The sequence below is a fragment of the Piliocolobus tephrosceles genome, chromosome 12 (assembly GCF_002776525.5).
Source record: "Piliocolobus tephrosceles isolate RC106 chromosome 12, ASM277652v3, whole genome shotgun sequence".
NCBI lineage: Eukaryota > Metazoa > Chordata > Mammalia > Primates > Cercopithecidae > Piliocolobus > Piliocolobus tephrosceles.
The window spans coordinates 815306-829918 of NC_045445.1; the positions used below are offsets into that span (position 1 = coordinate 815306).

Genomic DNA, 14613 nt, shown 5'->3' on the forward strand with positions numbered 1-14613 from the left:
TGGAGTCTTGCTCTGTCACCCAAGCTGGAGTGCAGTGGCACGATCTCGGCTCACTGCAACCTCTGCCTCCCGGGTTCAAGCATTTCTCGTGCCTCAGCCTCCCAAGTAGCTGGGACTATAGGTGCACATCACCACACCTGGCTAATTTTTGTATTTTTAGTAGAGACAGGGTTTCACCATGTTGGCCAGGCTGATCTTGAACTCCTGACCTCAGGTGATCCTCCTGCCTTTGCCTCCCAAAATGCTGGGATTACAGGTGTGAGCCACTGCACCCGGCTCATCATATTTACTTGATTACTGAAATCCTTATCTGCTGAGGTCACCCTTTGTTGAACACTCACATGGGACATAAATATCTTCACATCCTTCGCCCATTCAGAGAGATCTATCCACATACCTCTTCCCCAAATTTCTTTGTCACCTGTTTTCTAATCATGTTCCCTCCAAGTCCATATCTGGACAAAGCACTGACTACAGCCCATAATTTGACATATAATTGCACACCTGGCCATTTCTTCTTCTAAGCAAAGTCCACAACCAGGTACACTGCCTAAAATTCTGCCCACTGTCCTTCATAGGTATCTCAGATAGGGACTATCCACTTTTGTGTAGTACCTGCATATCATGCAAAACCATTGGTAAACCAGGTCCAAGACTCCTCTTCCTCTGTAAACTGATCACAGGGAACTCCCAATGAGGCCATAAGTGCAGGCTGGGAGAGAGAAGGCAGGGTAGCAGAAACAGGCACCATGGACATTTGGGCTACTTCTTAATGTAATTTACATGTGCCTTCAGGACCTGCTCAGACCTAACCATGTATATACCACTTCCATTTGATGATGGAGTGCCATTATTCATACCCAACTTTATGACTTGGTGGGTCAGATAACACCTAGTTCATGATGGGCAGTTCAGGTCACATGGCAACTTGGTGGTCTGTGGCTAAGCATTCAGTATCTACTAAGGCCCAGTAGTAGGCCAAGAGCTACTCACAAAAGGAGAATAGTTATTCACAGAGGATTACAGGAGGATTTCTCACTATAACAGCCCCTGCTCCATAAGTCAGGGAACCAATGTGAAGATCCTGCTAGCTGCTCAATATATCTGTTCCAATTATGCATTCCAGGACTGGGGAAATAACCACAAGATAGGCTCACAGATCCTCTGCATCCACTTTGAGATGGACCTGAGCTAAAATTCCATTGATCATTTGACCCTCCATAAGCCCATACGCTGACTAGTGGACCACAGTGACATTTTGGGTCTCCAGAAATTAGTGCCAGTTCAGAGCCATTGTCCAGTAGTCCCTGAAAGGTCTGATTAAGTATTTTTCTTCAATGCACAGTTATTCTGATAGAAAGGCCATATGTTCCTTTGGGGAAGGCTGAGAGAAAGTAACAGTATTCTTGGCAGTGTACCAGAGTCCTTCCTCAAGGAGACTGAGCCTCCCCTTCATTCAAGTAGTGTTGGGTCTGTAAATTTGCTCAAGTCTGGGAATTGATTGAGAGGCCATGACTTTGTTTTTATTATTCAGGTTAGACTTTTGTTCACTTGACCTAGAACTTTTCTGCTTATACAGATCAAGTATTTGATAGGCATTCTATCTATATCTCATCTAGGAACACTATAATCTACTAGCCAACACCATAGTCATACTATTCTAATTGCTGTTTTGACTCTGCTGTCCCTTATGGTAACCACACTTACCTTGCCTTTGGCAGTTGAGTACTGCCCCTTTTCCCCTGCCACCCCAGGATCCAATTATTCCCATCGTATTTAGGTTTTCTAATTCAGTGAATGCAGGTTTCGCTGTAACGTGTCACCTACAGAGAAGAGTGATCACAGAGCCCTTCGAGGATGCTGAGGTTCCCCTGACAAATTTATTTCTCAAAGTAATGGTGAGATCTGTGTCTTCTGAACTCTCCCAGTGTTGGTGAGTAGGTCTTAAATGACAAATTAACTCAAGCATTTCAATCTCCTTTCTTCTACGTTAAACCAGGGCAAGTCTGAAATTTCTAGTTTGCTCACTGTGGGCCATCTTTTGATCTGTGTTTCGGTCAACCAATTAAACCGTTAGAGGCCTTCCTAATTCCCTGAGATGCAACATTAAATCCAGAATGTCTGCTTAGTGGGCCCATGTCAATAAATTTGGCCTAATCCAACTTTATGTGCCTTCCACTATTATCTCACATCCTTAGTACCCATTCCTATACATATCCTCTGGATTCCTGTTTGTGTAAATTAGAAAACTCAAGTCATTCTTTTGGAGTGTAGTACATCTTGTCATGGGTCACCTTCATACTTCACCTTGCCTGCTGGGACTTGAGTGTAGTTGTAGATCTAATAACAAAGAGGGGTGGTAGGGTGGGTCCTGAAGGCAATCAGCATTATCTTGCATGGCAGTTGCCTCAAGGGAGGCCATTACAGTTTCCGCAGGCAGTGCAGGGTTAATCCACTTAGACTGGAGTGGAGACACTGCCACCACAGGGATGGAGAGACAACTTTCACTGGCAAAGAAGACTCATCAATATTTAGGAGCTCAATGTCCCCAGCTTAATCAGGGTCTTCCACACATACCTAATCCAACTTATAGTGCCCCATTCTTTCCCAATCAATGCCCTTGCTTTAACAGTAGAAACCCTGCAAAGCTGGAAGTTTGACTTGCTTTGTAATTCAGTTAGTCACGGGATGAGATTTGGCATTTGATTTTCAGCAATCTCAGCTCTGTGGCTACAGTAGATAAGGGTCTCCTTCAGGGCATACATAGAATCTGTCAGGTCATTTATGCAACTCTTGAGCTGGGAATTCAAAGTTCTCAGCTCCTCCTTTTCTTTCATCACTTTTTCCAGCAACATTAGCAGCAACCGACTAATCTCATCATATTCATTAGTTTGATAAATATGTTCATAAATGTCAATATACATAGTCACCAAGACCCTTGCTTCTTATAAGTAGTTGATTAGGAGTATCCAATGGAGATATTTTGCATATACATATATTTTGAGATGGAGTGTCACTCTGTCGCCCAGGCCAGAGTGCAGTGGCGTGATCTAAGCTCACTGCAACCTCCGTCTACCAGGTTCAAGGGATTCTCATGCCTCAGCCTCCCGAGTAGCTGGGATTACAGGTACCTGCCTAATTTTTGTGTTTTTAATAGAGACAGGGTTTTGTCATGGTGGCCAGGCTGGTCTCGAACTCCTGACCTCAGGTGATCCATCCGCCTCGGCCTCCCAAAGTGCTGGGATTACAGGCGTAAGCCACTGTGCCCAGCCTGGCCTGCATATTTCTATTACCAGATCATGCCATGGACAATTTTTACTACTGAAAATAGTCAGTAGTGTCTTTAAATTTCATCAGATTACAGAACCAATTCCAGAAATCCAATAACAAATGTATAAAATTTATCCTTGAAGTTGTGTTCCTTTAGAATCACTCTTGTGAAAATCTGTATTAGTCATGGTTCCCAAAGAAACAGAACCAAGAGGAGACACACACGCGCACACACACGCGCGCGCACACACACACACGCACATATACTTATAAGGAATTAGCTCATGTGATTATGGAGTCTGATAAGTCTCAAGATCTGCAGGATGAGTTGGCAACCTAGAGACCCCTGAGAGTTCAAAGACCATCAGGCTGCAGACCTAGAAGGAATTAAAATGTTTTAGTTTGAGGCCAAAGGCAGAAAAAAAAAAACAAAACCGAAGTCCTAGTTTAAAGGTAGTCAAATAGAAGGAACTGTCTCTTACTAAGAGGACAGTCAGCCGTTTTGTTATATTTAGGCCTTCAACTGATTGGATAAGTTCCACCTACACTGGGGAGGACAATCTGCTTTACTTAGTCTATCAACTCAAATGTTAATCTTACCACAAAACACTCTCACAGACACACATAAAATAAAGTTTAATCAAATATATGGGCACCCCATGACCCAGTCAAGTTGACACATAAAATTAACCACCATAATGAGGTATCTAGAGTAGGTAAATTCATAAAGACAGAAAGTAGAAAAGAAGTTACCAGGGGCTTGGAATGGGGAGGAAATGGAGAGTTATTTTCAATGAGTACAGAGTTTCTGTTTGCGTGATGAAAAAGTTCTGGAAATGGATAGTGGTAATGGGTGCACAATATTGTGAATATACTTAATACCACTAAATTGCACACTTAAAATGATTAAAATGGTAAATTTTATGTATATTGTACAACAATAAAAAAGGCTATATCACTGACAATACATTGTTGTATTTGGCAAAGAAAGGGGAATCTCCAGCCCCCTCATCAACAAAAACCCCCACAAACTTCCATTTTAAAATAATGAGCTGAAATCATAGCAGAGAGAGGTGAATAATGAGCAAATATAAAAAGGAAGACCTTTCATCAGAGAAAATGCCCACATTAATGTTGTTAATGGGAGCCTAAGCCTTGAGCAAAATGCAAGGAGAACTCAGTGTGAGAATTCTGCATTGTCATGAATCCCAGAAGGAAGCTAAAGAAGTTGCAGATAAATATTATCCTCTGGCACCTGGAAGAACCATTCTCAACCTACTCTAGAAAAAAAGCACCTCCAGTTTAGGCCTCCAGGATTCCTACATATTAAAATTATAAGATCACAGACATAGATCAGCAAACATGCAAGACAACAAGACAACTTGAGTACAAGTGAACAGAAACAATCAATGCAGATTAAAACTTGAAAACACCAGATATTGACATTATCAGATACATAATGTGAAATAATTATGTATAAAATCTTTAAAGTAATAACATATGGAAACATGAAAATAAGAGACAAATTATCCAAAATTATTAGGCAGTTGAAAAAAACCATTGCAGGTTACAAAGTCAACATGCAAAAATCAGTTGTATTTTTATACAATAACAATGAAAAACATGAAAAGGAAAACAGAAAAGTCTATTTACAATAGCATCAAAGATAATACACTATTTAGGAATAAATTTAACCAAGGAGGTGCAAGTCTTGTCCACTAAAAACTAAAAAACCCAGTTGAAAGAAATTAAAGAACTATCTGGTCTGAAGACATCAAATATGGAAAATTAGCAACTAGAAAAAAATAAAAAATTAAAAATTCAAAGATAAATTAAAGAACTAAATAAATGAAAAGGCATCCTGGATTTACGGATTTGAAGACATAATATTGTTAAGATAAGAATATTACCACAAACCATTTGCAGATTCAAAGCAAGCATTGTGTTTTTTTGTTTGTTTTTTGTTTTGAGATGGAGTCTCACTCTGTTCCTTAGGTTGCAGTGTGGTGGTGCAATCTCTGCTCACCATAACCTCTGCTTCCTGGGCTCAAGTGATTCTCTGGCCTCAAAGCATTCCCTATCATAATCCCGAAGACATTTTTTTGTGTGTGAGGAATAGAAAAATCTATCCTAAAATTCAGATGGAATCTCAAGGGACCCTTAGTAGCCAAAACAATCTTGAAAAGGAACAACATTGGAGGAGTCATACTTCCCAATTTCAGAACTTACTACAAACCTGTAAGAATCAAAACAGTGCAGTACTTGCATAAATATAGACACATAGATCAATGGAATAGAATTGAGAGTCCAGAAATAAGCCTATACATCTATGGTCAACTGATTTTCAAAAAAAGTGCCAAGACCATTTTGTGGGAAAAGAATAGTGTCTTCAACAAATGGTGCTGGGACAATTGGATATCCACATGCAAAAGAACGAAGTTGGATCCTTACCATATACAAAATTTAGCTCAAGTCTAGATGTGGTGGCTCACATCTATAATCCTAGCACTTTGGGAGGCTGAGGCTGGTGGATCACTTGAGCTCAGGAGTTTGAGACCAGCCTGGGCAACACAGTGAGACTCTGTATCTACAAAACAAGAAAAAAAAATTAGCTGGCGTGATGGTACACACCTGTAGTCCCAGCTATTAGGGAGGCTGGGATAGGAGGATGACTTGAGCCCAGGAGGTGGAGGCTGCAGTGAGCCATGATCACACCACTGCACTCCAGCCTGGGTGTCAGAGCAAGACCCTGTCTGTAAAAACTCATTTAACTAAAAATGTATCAAAAAACTAAATATAAAAGCTAAAACTATAAAACTCTGAGAAAAAACAAGGAGGTAAATTGTTATGATATTGGATTTGGCAATGGTTTCTTAGATGTGACACCACAATCACAAGCAACAACTATATAAAAATATATATAGTAGACATCTTTAAGGTTAAAAGCTTTTGTACATCAAAGAACACTATCAAGAAAGTAAAAAGATGATCTACAGTATAGGAGAAAAAAATTGCAAATCATATATCTGATAAAGGGTCTAGTATCCCAGAATATAAAAAGAACTCTTACAACTCAACAACAGAAAGACAACCAAATTTTAAAACGGATAAAGGACTTCAATGGGAACTTCTCCAAAGAAGATATACAAGTGTCCAACAAATTCATGAAAAGATAGACAACATCATTAGTTATTAGGGAAATGCAAATCAAAACCACAATGAGGTAGCATTTCAAACCTACTAGGATGGTTAAATTAAATATATATATATATATATATATACACACACACACATATATATATATCAAGCAGGAAAATAACAAGTGTTAGCAAGAATGTAAAGAAATTGGAACCTACCTTGGTGATGAGAATGTGAAATAGGGCAGTCACTGTAGAAAATATTTTGGCAGTTCCTTAATAAGGAAAACATAGAATTAACATAGAACCAGCAATTCTACTCCTGGATGTGGACCTAGAAGAATTAAAAACAGGCACTCTAACAAAACTAATATACAAGTACATATAGAAGTACTATTCATAATAGCAAACAGGTGAAAACAGCTCAAATGTTCATCAAGTGATGAAGAGATAAACAAAATATGGTCTATCCATACATGGACTATTATTCATTCATAAAAATCGAAGTACTGATCCGTGCTACAACTTGGATGCTCCTTGAAAGCATTATGCTAAGTGAAAGCAGTCAGGCACAATAGGTCGCATTCCACTTATATGAAATACCCAGAATAGCAAATCCATAGAGACAGAAAACAGATTAGTGGTTGCCATAAGCTGGCAGAAGGAGTGAATTTGGAGTGGCTTCTTAAAAAAATAGGATACAATTTTATTTTTATTTTTTAGAAATGGAGTCTCACTCTGTCAACCAGAGGTTGAAAAACAATAATAAAGACAAAAAAGAGGTTACTATGTGTGTAAATCTAAACAAACATTTACCTTTTAAAGCAATATAAAAGTTTGTTACTTGAATATATAAAATATATTATGGAGTTAAAATATATAGATATATAGAAATGTATTATATTTGGTATCTAAAGTAGTCAAATTCATAGAAACAAAAAGTGGAATGGTGGTTACCAGGGCCTGGAGGGGAGGGGGTAATGAGGAGCTGTTTAGAGTTTCAGTTTTCCAAGTTGAAAAAGTTCTAGAGAAATGTTGCACAACAATGTGAATATACTTATCATTACTGATACCTGTACTCTTAAAAATTGGTAAGTTTGGTTATTTTTATTTTTAATAAAAAAGGCCATTACATACATAGAGATGCTAAGACCAGCCACCACCATCACACCAATTTTTTTAAAAAGGAATAAGGAATAGGTGTTTGTGGGAAGAACTTGGGTTAATACTTCTCTATTTACATGACTTAGCAAGTCAAAGCAAAGCCAAATGGAATTTCTCCCTGTGACCTGGTGGGATGATGGACTTGCTGGGTCTGCTAAATGCCATTGTGTACACATAAAATGTTTTAAGAAAGACTCTATATGAGGTATAAGCTTTGAAAGATGTAAACTCTAGTAGATGAAGTTAATGCCACTTACATTTTTAGAGCTGTTATGGGATGAATTGTGTCCCCCCAAAATTCATATGTTGATGTCCTAAACTCCAGTTACCTCAGAATGTGATCTTATTTGGAGATAGAATTCATAAATAGGTAATTAAGCTAAAAAGAGATAATTAGGTTGGGTCTTATTCCTGTATGACTGGTGTCCTTAAAAGAAGAGGAAATTAGGACACAGACAGGCACAAAGAGGGATGACCACATGAAGATACAGAAAGAGGACAGCCATCTACAAGCCAAGGAGAGAGGCCTTACAAGAAACCAGCCCTTAGCCAGGTGTGGTAGCATGTACCTGTAGTTCTAGTTACAAGGGTACAGTGAGTTAGGGTTGTGCCACTGCACTCCAGCCTGGGGAACAGAACAAGACCCTGTCTCTAAAATAAATAAATAAATAAATAAATAAATAAATAAATAAATAAATAAATAAAGAGAAGGAGAAGAAGAAGAAAAGCAAAATAAAAAAGGAAAAAAAAGAACCAAGCCTGCTGGCCAGGCACAGTAACTCATGCATGTAATCCCAGCACTTTGGAAGGCTGAGGCAGGAAAATCATCTGAGGTCAGGAGTTGAAGACCAGCCTGCCCAACATGGTGAAACCCCCTCTACTAAAAATACAAAAATTAGCTGGACATGCTGGCGTGCTAATGTAATCCCAGCTACTCAGGAGACTGAGGCACAAGAACTGCTTGAGCCAGGGAGGCAGAAGTTGCAGTGAACCCAGATTGTACCATCACACTCCAGCCTGGACTACAGAGAGAGACTCCATCTCAAAAAACAAACAACAAACAGACAAAAAAAAAAAAAAAAAAAAAAAAAGCAAGCCTGCCTATCCCTTGATCTTGGACTTCTAGCCTCCAGAACTGTGAGAAAATAAATTTCTGTTGTTTAAGCCAGGGGTGTGTGTGTGTGTGTGTGTGTGTGTGTGAATTTAGAACATATGACAACAATAGCAAAAAAGTCAGTATGGGGATAAAAAGAATAAAGGATTCTAAAATCCATGTATTATCTAGGAGGTAAACATGTTGATTAATATTAAACCTTGATAATTTGATTAATGTTCTAGTTTATAGGATAACCAGTAAGTAATAGAAATACACACAATGTAAGACTTCCAAAATGGTAGAAATAAAAATATGAAAGGATAAAATATACTCAACAAACCTAAATGAAAGCAAGCAAACACAGATAAAGAAACATAAAACAGGTAGAAAAAATAGCAAGATAAGATGGTATATTTAAATTGAAATATAACAGTAATCATATGTAATATGAGTGGACCAAATATTTCAGTTAAAAAACAAAGATTGTCAGATTGATAAAAAAGCAAAAGTAGCTGGGCATGGTGACTCACACCTCTAGTCCTAGCTACTTAGGATGCTGAAGTGGGAGGATCACTCAAGCCCAGGAGGTTGAGACCAGCCTGGGCAAGATAGTGAGACTTATCTCTTAAAAAAAAAAAAAAAAAAAAAAAGCAAAAGCAAATCGTGTGCATTTTATAAAAGGCATATCTAAAACATTAGATACAGAAAAGTTGCAAGACAAAAATAGGAAAAGAAGTTATGCAAATATCTAAAAGATCTCGATTGCAGCTCTATTGATAGCAGAAAAATAGACTTTAAAGCAAGAAAGTATTACTGGAGATTAAGAATGTGATTTCATGGCCAGACGTGGTGGCTCACACCTGTAATCCCAGCACTATGGGAGGCCGAGGCGGGCAGATCACGAGGTCAGGAGATCAAGACCATCCTGGCTAACAAGGTGAAACCCCATCTGTACTAAAAAAAAAAAATACAAAAAATTAGCCAGGCATGGTGGCGGGCACCTGTAGTCCCAGCTACTCAGGAGGCTGAGGCAGGAGAATGGCATGAACCCAGGAGGTGGAGCTTGCAGTGAGCAGAGATCACGCCACTGCAGTCCAGCCTGGGCGACAGAGTAAGACTCCATCTCAAAAAAAAAAAAAAAAAAAAAAATGTGATTTCATAATAATCAAAAGTCTCTGAGAAAACAAAATTTGAATTTATATTATGTAATTACATAGCTTCAAAATATTTAAAGCAGAAACTGATAGAAAAAGGAAAATGGACAAATTCACAATTTAGAGTGCTAGATTTTAACACATTTCTCATCAAGTGATGGAAAAATGTATAGAAATAGAACAGTTAACAATTCACAAGTTTGATCTTATAGACATATTTAGAAAATAGCACCTTGAAATTGCAGAATTACACATTCTTTGGAAGTACACAAAGGAAACATGTTAGAATTTTCCATTTTAAGCTACAAATAAAGTAGTCTCAAATTTCAGATAATATAAAACATGTTTTCTGGTCACAATACAATTAAAGTAGATATAAGTAAGAAAGAGATAACTATAAAATCTTCCTATGTTAGAAATCAAGAAATATACTTTTAAACCCATATGTCAAAGAAGAAATCATAAATTAGAAAATATTTTAGGCCGGGCGCGGTGGCTCACGCCTGTAATCCCAGCACTTTGGGAGGCCGAGGCGGGCGGATCACAAGGTCAGGAGATTGAGACCACGGTGAAACCCCGTCTCTACTAAAAATACAAAAAAAAAAAAGCCGGGCGCCGTGGCGGGCGCCTGTAGTCCCAGCTACTCGGGAGGCTGAGGCAGGAGAATGGCGTGAACCCGGGAGGCGGAGCTTGCAGTGAGCTGAGATCCGGCCACTGCACTCCAGCCTGGGCGACAGAGCGAGACTCCGTCTCAAAAAAAAAAAAAAAAAAGAAAAGAAAAGAAAATATTTTAAACTGAATGATAACAAGGCATGACATATTAAAATGTGGGAATCAGCTAAAGCAATACTTAGAAAGAAATGTATAGCCTTAAAAACATATATTGGAAAAGAAGAAAGCCTGAAAATTCATGAGCTAAGGTATGTCTCAAGAAGCTAGTGGAACAGCAAAATAAACCAAAAGGAAGTAGAAGCAAGGAAATAATAAAGATATGAAGTAAATGAAGTAAAAAAGAAACATACAATAGAGAGAATAAACAAAACCAAAAGTTGGTTCCTTGAAAATTGACAGGCCGGGCGCGGTGGCTCAAGCCTGTAATCCCAGCACTTTGGGAGGCCGAGACGGGTGGATCACGAGGTCAGGAAATCGAGACCATCCTGGTCTACACGGTGAAACCCCGTCTCTACTAAAAATACAAAAAACTAGCCGGGCGAGATGGCGGGCGCCTGTAGTCCCAGCTACTCGGGAGGCTGAGGCAGGAGAATGGCGTGAACCCGGGAGGCGGAGTTTGCAGTGAGCCGAGATCGGGCCACTGCACTCCAGCCTGGGAGACAGAGCGAGACTCCGTCTCAAAAAAAAAAAAAAAAAAAAAAAAAAAAAAAAAAGAAAATTGACAAACTTCTGGCAAGAGCAATCAAGATGAAAAGAAGGCACAAATAATATCAGAAACTTTAAAAAATTGGACATCAATAAAGATCCCACAAAAATTTCTGCCAATATAAAAAATGAGAATACTTATTAATCTTTTAACAGTAAGTTTGGAAAATTAGGTAAAATGGATTAATCCCTGGTAAATACAACAGGAATGAATAAAAACCTTGAAACTCCTAAAACCTTTGAGAAACTGAATTTGTATTCAAAAATCTTCCCGCAAAAAAAAATCCAGATCCAGATAGCTACACTAACTACATTCTACCAGTTGTTCAAGGGAGAAATAATATCAACCTTACAAAAATTCTTCCAGAAAATGGAAAAAGATGGTATGTTATTCAATTCTCTTATAATAATAGCAGAACATTGACAACCAAACCCAACAAGAACAGTATTAGAAAGGAAGATAATAGGCCCATTTTATTCATAAATATAAATACCAAACAAAATATTAGCAATATGGATCCAAATTGGATTTATGTTAGGAATGCAAGGTTGGCTTATACATTAGAAAACTGATATAATTTATCACAGTGATAGACTGAAGGATTATACATATTGGATATCCTAAACAGTGCAATAAGATGAGAAAAAGAAGGAAAATATGTAAGGATTGAATATGATGAAAAGGGAAAACTCATTGTATATGGAAGATATAATGGCATAGATAGAAAATCCAAAGGAATTTATATATAAATTATTAGAATTTAAAAAATTTTTCAAGCTTGCTGAAAACAAAATAAATACAAAAATTAATTGTATTTCTGTATACCAGAAACAGTTGGAAAAATAGTTTTAAATAGCATTTTAAAATTCCAAGCATGAGTCACACATTCCTGTCAGATAATGGCAGCTGCCTAAATCTCTCCACACAGTCTTCAAAAACTATACGTACACATACACACACACAATTTTAAATTATGACTAAAACCACCCATAACCCATCTACAGAATAACCAGAGGACAAAAAGTACTGTAAGTTTATATTTACAAGTAGAAAATAAATCTACAAATCTAGACAACCTTGCTCCAGAGAGAAACCCTGTCTCAAAAAAAAAAAAAGAAAAGAAAGAAAGAAAGAAAGAAAGAAAGAAAGAAAGAAAGAAAGAAAAGCAAATGTTGGAACTTAACTGTCCTATAAAAACAAAAGTGAATCACGAAATCACAAGACCCACAGACCTCCTTGGTCCCATCTATTAAATAAATTGCACTTCCATTTATCAACAGTAGAGGGTACTCCTGGCTAAGAAACCTAGTAAGGCGCCCAGCCCTCATGTCTGCCTGCATAATTCACCTCTTTTGCTGAAACAAGAAAATGTAAGGAATTTCTAAATGAACAGAAAATAGCATATGAGGCAGATGGTATTAATGTTCTTGAGTTTTTGTTCCCTCTTTCCTTGAAAACCTCATCAACTTTAGGCATGGCCATGTGACTCATTTTGATCAATAGAATGTGATTGGACATGACATATACCACTTCCAAACAGAAGCTTTAAATGTGATTTTGTGTTTGACACTCTTGTGCCTCTGCTCCAGGCTCCAGACTTTGAGCCTCTAGAATGATGAGTGAATAAATTTCTTTTGTTTTAAAGGCACCAAGTGTGTGGTGAATTTGTTACAGTAGCCCTAGAAATCTAATACTAACAAAAACAATGTTAGAGTCGAATTAGAAGTGTCAGTGAGAACTTAGGAATTTAAAAAGCATATTCTTAGCACTGTTCACTGAAGGAATCTAGAAGTAATTACACTGCAGTAATAACAAGCCCATCGCATGCCCAAATCTTGGTCTCTAACTGCCATTTTCCATTCAAAAGAATCTGAGCTCCCTAGAGAAATGACTTTTTCAAGGCTGGATCAAGGAAACTGCCAGGTGATCTTAGATGATCTTGGTGATCTTGATGTGCCAGAAGATAAATGGGATCATGGGAAAAGAACACAGAAACTGGCCTGAAGGGCTTCCTGTTGGCCAGATTTGAGACAATTTGAGCATCAAAAGGAATAATGAGGGTAATGGATCATAATTGGAAAATCAGTTTGCAACTATCAATATACTATTGAATACTTGTAAAGAGCTTTAAGGGTTGCTAATACCATTGGATAAAAAGCTTGTTGTGAAACAGAATATTTGCATGGTCTCAAAGTCTCACTCCACAAATTGTTAGGAAAGGTCAGGAGATTGAGACCATCCTGGCTAACACGGTGAAACCCCATCTCTACTAAAAATACAAAAAAAAATTAGCATGGCCTGGTGGGGGGCACCTGTAGTCCCAGCTACTCGGGAAGCTGAGGCAGGAGAATAGTGTGAACCTGGGGGAGCAGAGCTCGCAGTGAGCCAAGATCGTGCCACTGCATTCCAGCCTGGGCGACAGAACGAGAAAAAAAATTGAGGCAGAATTTCGCTATGTTGCCTAGGCTTGTCTCAAACTACTGGGCTCAAGCAATCCTCCTGCCTCAGTCTCCTGAGTAGCTGGGACTACAGGGGCATGCCACTATGCCTAGTTTAAGAGGTAGTATTTAAACTGAGACCCGAAGGGTAAAAAAACATGGATAAAAGAAGAAACAGAAGGGGTAAGAGCCTTCCAAGCAGAGGGAATCACATATACAAAGGCTGTCACGTTAAATAAAACAAGAGTTGACATTGTTGAGAAACTAAAAGATTAGTTTATCTGCGATGCAGTAGAATAGGAGGAATGCAGTGGGAGAATAGATCAGAGACTTGGGCAGGGGCTATATTAGGCAGAGCTTGGAGACCAGAATAAGGGAGCCAAGGTGGGAACAAACCAATTAAATTGGCATTTCTCCCGGGGGGGGGGGGGGGCAGGGAGCTAGCCCATGCATCATTTTTTAAAAGCTCCAAAGGCGATTCCAATAAGCAGCCAGGGTTGGGAACCTAGGGGGGATGTGTAGCTAGATTAATGAAGATGGCCCAAACTTCTTTTGTTCTGATAGCTAAACTCTCTGTAGGAACACAGTGCTACTTTACAGTGCATTTGCCAGGAAAAGTCCCTTCCCATTTCCGAAGTAAAACCAACACCACACTTGAAGATGCCAGGATTGTTAGAGGAAAATGTCACCCAATAGTCCCAGGAAGCAGGAGCCCTTTTGTTGCTATTTAACCACTTCTTTCCGGTATGGTGGCAAGTTGCCTCCTTACACACAAACTGCCTCAGGAGATCCTAAGGATATCATGGTGTCTGTCCTTGCAAGAGCATGCACTATGGTAGGACATTGCCTTCATTCTGTTCCTTTTTCTCCAAGACTCTTGCGTATTCTCACCATTTGGCTGGACTTTCTTCTGTAGGTTTACCTCGGAATCCACACAAAACCCACAGGGTTTTAGAGTTGCCTTGAATTACACACT

General features: G+C 38.7%; 1 protein-coding gene across 1 annotated transcript in view; it reads left to right on the forward strand.

Annotated features, from left to right (window-relative positions):
- F8 (coagulation factor VIII) overlaps positions 1-14613 on the forward strand; it is a 196566-nt gene that overhangs the window by 179831 nt on the left and 2122 nt on the right. The window lies entirely within an intron of this gene.